Source organism: Parasteatoda tepidariorum, chromosome 10 (assembly GCF_043381705.1).
Source record: "Parasteatoda tepidariorum isolate YZ-2023 chromosome 10, CAS_Ptep_4.0, whole genome shotgun sequence".
Taxonomy (NCBI): Eukaryota; Metazoa; Arthropoda; class Arachnida; order Araneae; family Theridiidae; genus Parasteatoda; species Parasteatoda tepidariorum.
In genome coordinates this window covers 32,011,216-32,021,892 of record NC_092213.1, presented here as the reverse complement: position 1 = coordinate 32,021,892, position 10,677 = coordinate 32,011,216, and the positions used below count along the sequence as shown (strand labels likewise).

Genomic DNA, 10,677 nt, shown 5'->3' with positions numbered 1-10,677 from the left:
CCCGTGATTAGATAAAAAATCAATTCAGGATAGTCTGTTTGTTTTCCTCGCATTGATCATTGAAATTCGCAGTGTATTAAAAAAAATTAACAGATAAATTAATTTTGATCATGTGATCGGATCTTCACGAAATAAGTTGCAATATCAATGCTAAGAGGGAAAAAACTGATTTCACTAATTAAAATGCGCAAACGATACATTAAAGTATGAAATCAGAAAAGAAAAAAAAATGAGTTCTTTCTTTTAATTCGCACACCTTTTTCTGACCGGATTAGGATTCCAGACCTTTAGTGAAGAAAGTGGTAAAAAGTTCGGATCCAAAATCCTAATTCCAGGTTTAGTGCATTTAGATTGATAAAAATTTGAACAAAAGTAATTGAACAGTTCCTTTTTTTTGTTGTTGTTACTTTGAAATTCTATTATTGATAAACTATTCGCTCTACTCTATTCAAATTTAATATTTAGTCAAATAAAGAAAACGTAGTTTCAAGTGGTGTAAAAAATTTTATGCCTCGCACATCAATTTCTTTTTTTTTTTAATAAATATTAAAATAAAATTATTTTTTTCTTACAATTACCCTTAGATAAACTTTTAAATAGTTTCCAAAATACAGTGAAAATTATATTAAAGAGCAAAATTTTCGACCGCTGTTTTAAATATTGTTGTTCTTTCTAATCCCCAAGAGGTCCATCCCAATTAGACCAATTCCATAAGTCCAAAAATTAATGCTGTTTCAAATAAATTATATTAACCATACCCCTCATATTTTCAGGATAAAAGTTACAAATCCCATCGAGAAAAAAAACATGTTTATTTGTAGAAATAAACTGCATTTGAATTTGCAACTTAAGAAAGACATCGTCAGCAAAACTTAAACACTCCTGAGTGCTTAGTTTTGCTGACAAAAACTTCCAAACCAGTTTATTGCATCTTAGTATTTTTCGCATTATGCATGTAGTGATGACGCATATTCCGTATGCCTACAGAAAAAAAAATAACAATAAATAAATATAGGTAGTTCATTTTTAGAAAACCCAGTTTGTAAGCATCTAACAATTTTTTTTGCTTTTATTTATTTATTTTTTTCAATTTAAATCTTAATAAAATAGCCCGTCATAAAGTTGGTTCTTGCACACATGAAAACATTTTTAGATCCTTTGATCCTTCGATCTCTAACCTTTGAGCTGGAATTAAGCTAGAGAAAACTTCATAGTCACTGACTTATTTTATTCTGCCGGTACGGATAATAATCATTTTAATTATCATAATGATTTAAATAGTTTAACAAAAATGATCGATATTGTTTCGCTAAGAAATTGCACTATTTTCCACTATTTTTAGCATATTATTTATGAATAATATAGAGCATGAAGATAGTTTTCAACATAAAAATTTTCTAAGGCAATAGATCCAAAATTAAATAGGTAAAAGGTAAAAAATATTTTTTGTAAGTATTTATAAAAATCACGAATGTAGAGCTTTTTAATACATTAAGAAACATCAGCGGTAACGAACTTTAAACTCAAATACATTTTTGAGTAAATGTAATTATTTTTGGCACTTTAATTTTGATCAATTATTGTTATTTTGTTTACTAATCTATAAAAATTATTCGACTGGGTTCGACAAATTTTTTTTAAACAGTTTTAATTGAAATTTTAATTTATTTTTGGTAAGCATGGGTGTTAAATTTATAAATATAAGGTAAACTTTAAAAATTTATAATTTTTTTTTTCATAAAAGGAAATTTGGAGCATAAAAATTACAAATCTTTCACGTCCTGATACCAGATCTACAACAAATTGTAATTCATAAATATCAAAAAGATTTTTACATGCATCAATAATATAATTACCTGTATATTTAAAAAATATTTAAAAAATATTAAATATAAAATGAAAAACATTGTTTAATATTGATTTTTGAATGAAAAATCTAAACATTCTTACATTTGCAGCATTATACAAAAAATAAATTCCCACTTAGAGCTTAGCTTAAACTGAGCTTTTAGTTCAAAACAAAGCTAACAATACGCAAAATCTTCATACAAAGTTTCAGAGAATTTTAAATAAATATTTTTTGTAATATGTATTAATGTAAATGAATTTTTTTTTTTTTTTTTTTGAGAATTCATTCTGAGAATTCATTTAAAGTATGTAATTGCCAAAATATGATAAAACTATTTATTTTATATGGATAAAATAATTATAAATCATAACAATCATTCTCAATTTAAGAGATTTAGAAAACTAATGAATAAAATTCAACAATAGGCAGTAAAAAAATACAAATTTCCGTCAAAATTGCCTATTTTTACCAAGTAAGAAGCTTAAACTCAAACTACCATTTTATGCCAACATCATTTCATATTTAAATAAATCGAATTAGAAATAATAATTGACATAAGACTCAGAATTATTTGTCTTTAAATTCTCTGTGAGCAATTGGCTACCTGGTTTAAAAGTGTTAAATACATAGATAAGATGTAAGATAATGTATAAACTTGCAACTCTTCGTATGAAACGGAGTTTGATTGTTTGATGAGCGAATGATGTGATAAAAATTCATATGTCAGAAAAGATAAGTATTTTCGACGTAACGATCACCATAAGAAAGATACCATAGATATTTTGCAGTGAATTCACATAAAAAATAATTCAATATTAAATAAATAGTTTGGATATATTTGGGAACTTTGATCTTCAAATAATAAGGTAAGTGGCTGTAACTTTAGTTTCTTTAATTATTACAGTTTTTTCGTTATTCTGTGTCGAACTTTCCAATACGCTAAGAATGGGAGTCACTGGAGATACTGTAAAAAAAAAAAAACGAAAAATAAAAAAATAAAAAATTAAAAAAACTGCATTATTACTAGAAAACATCTATGAAGCTGTGATTTTATAAACTTTTCTAGTAACTTTATTGCTTTAAACATAGTAAATGTACTATGTTTACTTAGTAAATATAGATACTGACTCAGCAAACATAATATTTACTATAGTTAATGCATTAATATTACTAGAGAAGTTTATGGAATCTCAGGTTTCTTGAGATTTTCTAGTTATAATACTGATTTTCATATAATTTATTATGTTAGTTTAATTGTGTAAGCCTATATAAATTATTTAGCTAAAAATATTAAAATAACTGAAAGTAGTAGTCAGAAATAAAATTGACCAAAAGGAAGTCTAATTTGGTGGAGAAAGGGAAGAAAAAATTGAATTATAACAATTAGAATATGGCAAATTATTCATAAATATTTATAGATGAAGTTAATTTAATTTTTGGAGTTGAACTTACGCAGACTTGCAGTAGGCTTTAAGTAAATTAGTGAGGAGTGTGTGAAATTAGAAGTGTGGAAATGAATTGAATGAATATAATAATATAAGAATTTAGTGGAAAAATATAAAAATGGCCTACAAATGTGTGAAATTTAATAGGAATACAATATAGTTGTAATCCCCTCAAATATCTTAATCTTAATTTCTTAATTGTTGATTAATAAATAAATTGCAACTGCTTAACATACTTGAATGTATTGCGAATTAGTTTATTGCGATGGAAGAGCTTGTTTCTCAATGAATAACTTTAAAAATTGTTTTACAAGGTGTTCCAAACTAATAGTACATACGTTAGGAGTTATAGAGAACAACTAGACAAGCACTAGTTCACTAGACTAGACAAGCACTAGTTCACTAGACTAGACAAGCACTAGTTCTTTGAACTAGCTCAATCTTGTCACCGTAGTCACCGACCAAGCAACAGACGACTGACGCGGAAAGTTCTTTGTATAAACCAGTATAAACTAACTACTCTCATCAATGAATTTGACAAAGTTCCTATTACAGCATGGTACTGATGCAATCGCCACCTACCAGCACAGTTATGATGGTCCGTGATTTTCTTTCTTTGGGGGCATTTTTGTCCTCCTCTCCTAGTAGATTTAAAATACTTGAAATAGCGTATTACATCCAATATCTACACCAGGAACTAATAAAAGGGCTCTGCCTTTATATCTGTGATCTACACAACTGATTCTGATACTCTCTTATTTGGGGAAAATTTATTACCGGTTCGATGTGCACTGTGATACCAAGAGTTCATTCATAGAACCTATTGTTTTAAAAAAAAATTTAAAACATGCACCCAGACTTCTGTAACAGGCTACGTTAAATATCTTAGATCGTCACCGTTAGAAAAGGCATTTAAGTTGAATATTTACATATAGATCACCCACTGTATAATTTAGTAGAATTTATCTGAAAATATGTTATCATTACAAATGTATATTCCTTCCACTCTCTCTTAAATGATTGCCTGATACCCCGATCCACCCCAGCTGATTCCGATAACAACTTATCTTTATATTGCACTAGTATTTCGTTAGATTGTTTTTTTGTTTTCTTTTCAGGTTTCAGACTCTACTAAAAATGAATCATTGAGCGCAGCTATTAATAAATTAAGGAACATTTCGCTATCTTCTTTTCGTAGTTTTATACGATGGAAAAAACAAATTACAGAAATAGCGGTTGTGTCGTAACATGGAAAATAAAAAACATTCACTGCTTGGAGAAGATGGCCAACGTGCATAGCCCATATTTCTTTATCGGAACTACACACAAAATCAAATGGCAGATTGCGACGATGCCAGGAAAGGAAAAATATCATTTCATTTTGGTTAAAAATAATGAAAATACGTGCATTTCTAAAAACTTAAGTGTTAGTTATGATTGCAAGGTGACATGGAAGGCTGGAGATATTCCTGAAGAGGTAGGAGTAATATCTTTTCCGAAATATAAAGAGCGTGATAAACTATGTATTATATCCTATGATTCAAAAGATATCGATACTTCTACCACAACTGTAATATTTCTGTGCTATTTTCGTATTATTTCAGATGATTATAACTCAGTTATAAATCAGTATAAATTTCAGACCGTTGTGGAAGCAGAACACCAAAGAATTCAGTATACAATTCCGAAAATCAGCATTTTAGGTGGTCAACAATTATTCATTCCCGCTCCTTTGGCGTGCAGATTGACTGTGCCATTTGAAATGGCATTGCGCTTACTCGGAACCGATGTTCTCGCTTTTTTTGTCGCAAAGATTTCAGAAAATGGAAACAGAAAAGTGCTTCTTATTTGCAAATTTTCTATTGCTGATGAAAAAGGAAACAATTTGTATACCGAAACTGGCAGTAAAGAATTTATTGATGGTCCTGAACATTTGAAAATACCCAATACTTGGTGTTTACAGATTCCTATTAATACAAAGGTTTTAACGTCAAACAAATCACATACTTTATCTTTAGATATTGAGTTTCTGATATCAGAACATAACACTAACACTTGGAGGGAGACGTTTTCATCCGTAGCGATTGACCAATCAAAAGAGCTTTCATCCAAAAAAATCCGATCATTCAGGCTTGAGGGAAAATACCTTCTTACTGCCCTTTGTGTATGTGGGCTTATGAAACCAGAGCTATTTATTCTATTAGCCCCAATTTTACTTTTCTTGTACTATTATTTCAACTAGAAGCCTTATCTTTAATTTATCTTTTTATTTTGTTTTTCAAAGAAAAAAACTTTAACCATGACAATGTCTTTCAACATGAATTTTTATAATTTTAGTGATGTTTAAAAACATTATTAAAAGAAAGACAGAGGCAACTTTTTTCAAGAATCGTGTGATTCGCTAATTCTATAGCTCAGTGTGAAGTTATGATTTATAGAACTAAAACTATTGCATGCCTGTTGTGGGGGTTTTATTTGTGCTTTATTTACATTGTCTAACTTCATTTATCTATTTTGGAGTATCAACCATCAGTATTTTTTGTAAGTTTCAAAATCCTCAGAGATGAAACAATGTTAAAAAGAAACAATGTTTAAAAAAAATTAGAATTAAACAATGTTAAAATCAATAATATGAAAGTAAAAGAAGGAGGTACATAGACTCAGGCATCCAACCTAAAACATCTAATCGACGATTAAGGACATTAAATCTAGGCTGTAATTTTTATAATGAAATTAAATATTTTAACAGATAAATAATTGGGTAAAGCAAAAGAATGTAATGATTACGAAAAAAAATTTTTTTAAAAATAAATTTAATAAATTAGTTTTTATTAACTATTAAATGGTAAAGTTTAATAATTAATTAAAATTTAAATATTTCTTTTTCTTTACATTTAAGATAAATTAAGAATAATCTGTTCTATATAATTTTTTCCATAGAATAATTCCAGCTCAGCGTAAAATAAAATTTTTAAATGTAAATTTAGATTTATTATAATTGTATATACTTTCATTTTTAATTTAAATATTATTTTCTTAAACTGTGGGTCCCAATCCCGATTGGGGGGGGGGTGAGACCTGCAGCAGGGTTCACTAAAAATTACAGAAATTTTGATATTTCTTTATTGTATTGTAATAATATTATAATTACCAAATGTTTTTACACAATGTAACTGAAAATAAAGATAAGACAATAATACAAGAAAGAAGAAATTAAAACGTTTTGACGCATTTTTGTCTTCGTATTATATTTTGAAGTTTGTTATTTAATAAAAATTTTTTATTGTTCTACGCTTTAAAATTAAAAATTAACCACTTGCGCTAGAAAGACGTGCCACGCACGTCATAATGCTTTTGTCACAGAATCGCCGACGACATGGTGTTTACGTCATCATGGAATTGTTACAGAAACAAGAACGACATGCGTGTCACGTCAGGTGGAACTGTTGTCAGAGTACAGATCATCAGTGCACTGCATAGCGTACAGTTATAAATATTTAACCAACATTCTAAAATGGAAAGCATAACGACATCATTTCCTCAAATAGGAAAAGCAAACACGATGGTAGTGATAGTGACTTTGATAAAAAAAAAAAAAAAAAAAAATTGGAGGAACTANGGAGTCCCTCCGCGCGGAAGAAGTTAAACTTCGCAACCTGCGACGTTAATTGTAGAAGAATCAACAACCGACTAGGGGAAGGACGATTCCATAATGTTAAAAACTTAAAGAGTTTCGTCGGAAGAGTGAAAATAGGGAAAGAAGGAAATTACATTGAGAATATTGGGGATTTTTTTGTTCGCTTCCTTGGCGTACTGGCTAAATTTCAAAGGTTTACCGTCGCCGTTCGCATTTGTTTTTATGTTTATTTTTTGCGACGTTTGCTGTCATTTTCGAACTCGTATAAAATATGTTATTTGTTGAATTTCTTCGTTATGTCTTTATTTTTATTATTGTTATCTGTTTTGCTTTTGTTTTTAATTTTTTTTACTTTAAAGTTAGTTAGATCTTAATATATGTATGTTGCCGGCATTGTATAGAATACTGGATGTTTTTAGGCAAAGTATAAAATGTGAGAATTATACCGGGCAATGGTAGTTGACCTTAAAAAAACATCAGTGTAGGATATACCGGGCAAATACATACCGGGTAATGGCACTGAACCTTAAAAAAACATCAGTGTAGGGTATACCGGGCAGTGGCCCTTAACTAGACCTTGTATATATTTCAGACATTTACCAAAAGTCTAGTCAACTAGACCTAGTATAAGTGTCACTGCCCGGTATACCCTACACTGGTGTTTTTTTAAGGTCAAGTGCCACTCCCCGGTTTATACACGGGGAGTGGCACTTGACCTTAAAAAAACACCAGTGTAGGGTATATACACTGGGGTATAACACCAGTGTAGGGTATATACACGGAATTCTTTTCACGATCCCCCCCCCCTCACGCTCCTCCAACATGTACAGAATTGTTGGAACAGCGACCGATAATTGTCAACAGTACTGAGGTACGTACCTCTCTGCATCAAAAACGTTCTTTGAAGATTAAAAAAAAAAAAAAATCATATCTGAATGTCTTCTCTGTAAAGCCTAATAATCAATTCTTTCTTTGTTGATGACTCGAGTTAAGTTTTTGTTTTTGTTTCAGAAAATCCCGCCAAAATTTGACTTCCAATGTTTGCGCTAAAATGAGGCGATATTTTGCTAAGCTAAAGCTCTCACCAGCAACCTTTTCTCGATATCGAGCTCATTTTCCCCTTTCTAAATTTTTTAAGTCTGTTTGTATTATGGAATCGTTCTGTCCCTAGTCGCTTGTGAAGAACCAGCAGTCGTAGAAGGATCACTTCTATGCAACGACTCTTTTTCCTGCTCCGCTCGCTTCCTAGCTCTATAATCACGGTAATATTGTGCATTTTTCCCTCTTGAACCAGTGGAAGTGCTTGTGGTTGCCTCATCGTCTCGTCCTGGAAAATGTATTTGCATAAAAATGTATGTGAATGAGTCATAATGTAATTTCAGAAGAGAAACAATCAATTGATATTCACAAGAGACGTACCTTGACATAACCTTAAATCCGTCGCCTTGTCCGTGGGATTGTTTTCACTCATTTTTTACAATTGTTATCCACTAAATTTGAAAATAAAAAATACTATCCTATTAAATTATATGTGTATCAAATCAAAGTAAAAAAATATTTATAGAAAAATAATACTTTTATGACTTTTATTATTTTTATGCTGGTGAGAACCAAAACAATATGGAAGTGAATGAGGGAAAACTGGATCCTACCACGTGATTTCCCGGCCAATAAAAATGTAGCGTTAAACGTTTAACGCAACCTTGTTGGAAGTCGCATAAGAAGTATAACTTCAATAATTTTTCCACTCCGAAATTGGTGAGGAATTTTTTCTGATGACGAGGAACAATACATAAATGAAGATTGTAAAATTGATCTTATTCCTAAGGAATGGGTGTGGAAACACGCATCGCACAGTGCCCACTGCAGTCTGAGGCATCGCACACTGCCATCCCAGCGAATTATACTGGACCGTTCTGGTACACGCGTCAGAGATTTTTTTTTTTTTTGCCAGCGCAAGTGGTTAAAGCCCTAAAACTTCAATAGTTATACTACAGTATAAGTAAAAAAACTGATAATTTTGGATTTGTGAAATGCTTATGGGGTCCCCTAATATTTTTGTAAATATTATGGGAACCACCACACGATGTTGTAGTTCATTTACGTTGCACTAGAGCTGCACAATGGGCTATTGGCGACGGTCTGAGAGACATCCCTGAGGATGATCCGAAGACAAGCCATCACAATTTTGATCTTTTGCAGAGAGGATGGCACCCCCGTTTCGGTAGCCCGACGACCTGCACGTGAAGTCGAGCACTTTACTGTAGAACAGTTTCAAACCGCACACCCTCGGTCCCTACGCAGGCTGATTCAAGTGGTCACCCACCCGCACACGACTTCGGTGATCTGCTGGGAACCGTGTCTTAACGATCAGTCCACTGCGGAACCACCACACGAAAAAGTCTAAGAAACTCTGTTTTAAATTATATTGATTCCTCTCCCCTCCCTCCAGTGATTACTGTTCTTTTTTCAGTGGCATCGAATGGAGAAGTTAGCCTCGGGTATGAACACTAGTGTGGTTTTTATTACCATGGGATAAACTTTTTTTCATTAAATCTTTTACTGCACTCTGTTAGGTACCATTTGGTATAAAATTAATATTTGGAAAGTTTCTGCTCAATAAAATAATATTAAGACCCCTGATTTTAACATTAAAAAAAATATTTTTTCCTCCTAACGTTTATTTATTTTATAAGTGGTGACACATATAATGGAGTCATTTTTATAGATAATATTTTTAACTTCATTTTTTATGACAGAAACCTATTTGTAAAACAATAATGGTTTATTAAATCTACGGCTTTTTTAAAATTTGATTTCTAAGAAACTATGCAACCGATATCGCTCAGATTTTGTATATTGGGATGTAAAATTAAGTTCTTTAAAATGATGTAAAAAATTGTATACCGTACAATTCAAAATGTTTTCTATTAATTTTAAATAAAATAATAAAAAATAATGCATATTTACTGGAATTTACTTTTTGTCTTGAATTATTTTAGGATAAATGAAATTTATAATTGTGGGCAAAATTTTTTCAATCTGCTTAAAAAGTTCTCAAGATATGGAGAAATACGATCCTGAGCAAACTATAGGGACCATATTTCTCAGATTGCGATTACTGCCTATATTTTATGGATCAGAAATCCGAATCCGTTGAGAAAAAGGTATGTTTATTCAGAGAAAGTACGTTTTTGTGTCTGATATATATTATAACTAAAAATATCTTCTGCACTAATTAATTAGCATAGTCGAGGTTACCCTCTCGAACCATTAAGATTGAGTCCTAGAACGTGAAGATCCAATCCTTAGATCAAAAGTTATTCAGGATGGTCTGTTTTTTTATTTATTTATTTGCTTATATTTATTTTTTTGGCCCACTGTACAAAACGTGCAAAAGAAATTCCCATTGCTACAATTCGCCACTATATTACATCAAATCTACCTCAATAGTCATCATCACATATTAATTTTGTTGTTGTTATTGTTGTTGTTCATTTACGTCGCACTAGAGCTGCACAATGGGCTATTGGCGACGATCTGGGAAACATCCCTGAGGATGATCCGAAGACATTCCATCACAGTGTTGATCCTCTGCGGAGGGGATGGCTCCTCTGCTTCGGTAGCCCGACGATCTGAGCTCGAAGTCGAGCACTTTACGGTAGAAGAGTTTAACGAGGACCAATACCGCACACCCTCGGTCCCTACGCAGGTTAATCCAAGTGGTCACCCACCCGCACACTGAC

The 10,677-nt window shown here is 31.4% G+C and overlaps 1 protein-coding gene and 1 long non-coding RNA gene across 2 annotated transcripts in view; one reads left to right on the top strand and one right to left on the bottom strand.

Annotated features, from left to right (window-relative positions):
• Positions 1–10,677, bottom strand: part of LOC107437749 (anoctamin-7) — a 117,862-nt gene that overhangs the window by 44,841 nt on the left and 62,344 nt on the right. The window lies entirely within an intron of this gene.
• Positions 2,541–5,755, top strand: LOC122268236 (uncharacterized). Its single transcript, XR_011637956.1, has 2 exons — positions 2,541–2,715; positions 4,413–5,755. It is a non-coding gene; the product is annotated as an uncharacterized lncRNA (long non-coding RNA).